The 925-nt window shown below is 39.2% G+C and overlaps 1 non-coding gene across 1 annotated transcript; it reads right to left on the reverse strand.

Annotated features, from left to right (window-relative positions):
- Window positions 1-632: 632 nt before the first annotated feature.
- Window positions 633-705, reverse strand: TRNAV-CAC. Its single transcript has one exon. It is a non-coding gene; the product is annotated as a tRNA-Val (tRNA).
- Between the last annotated feature and the right edge of the window lie 220 nt (window positions 706-925).

The following is a 925-nucleotide window of genomic DNA, read 5'->3' on the forward strand; positions in this document are numbered from 1 at the left end:
CATTTCATTTCATTCATTTTGCATAATTAACACTTAGTTCAATTAGACCAAATGATAGATGGACTACATGGCTATTGGACCAACTGGTGATTAGACGGAATGGCATTAGACTAAATGAAAGTAGACCATGTGATGAGTGGACGAACTGATGGTAGACCAAAATAGTAGACGAGTTGGCAATTGGATGAATTTGCATACAAATTGAAAATAAACCGGCCACGACATCCTACACACTCACCCACACACCCCTGTGGCATCCACCTGCACTCATTGGCAAACCTATAAAAGCTCAACATATTAAACTACTAGGTTTTTTTCCATTTTTAATCAATTGTTTAGTTTAGTTCACGGAATGGGAAATGTGCTGATTTCATTCATTTACAGGTTGGTTTTTTTTTTGCATTTTTTGTGTACTTATTAACACTCCCTTTTAATATGAAAATGAAATGAAAATCCATAACTTATATTGTTCGAAATAGACATGAAATGAAATACTCCGAAAATTTGCTTTGCCCTATTGATCGTGGGCCCGGCAGCCGCTGTGCAGCGCCAGATCGACGAGGCTCTATCCCTTTAATCGTTGAACGTCAAACAGGGTAGCAGCAACTCCCATCTTTTAACGTCTTTTGGTCTGACGTGGCCGGGGTTTGAACCCCGGACCTCCCGGTTGTGAGACGGACGCTCTACCAACTGAGCCAACACACCGGTCATTTTATTTAATAAAACGAGTTTGAAAAGTGATTCTTTGACAACTAGACAGTAATTAAAACGATATTTTTACCATTACAAACGATGAGTCACTTGGGTTTATACGAGTGTGTGAATACTGCTTTAAGATTTGCCCTCTCATGCTGGAAAAAAAACTCTAACTGTTGAGATATGTCCAAGATCTATATATTGTTACTACGCGCAAGATGTGATGCGG

This window comes from Lytechinus variegatus, chromosome 2, assembly GCF_018143015.1.
Source record: "Lytechinus variegatus isolate NC3 chromosome 2, Lvar_3.0, whole genome shotgun sequence".
Taxonomy (NCBI): domain Eukaryota; kingdom Metazoa; phylum Echinodermata; class Echinoidea; order Temnopleuroida; family Toxopneustidae; genus Lytechinus; species Lytechinus variegatus.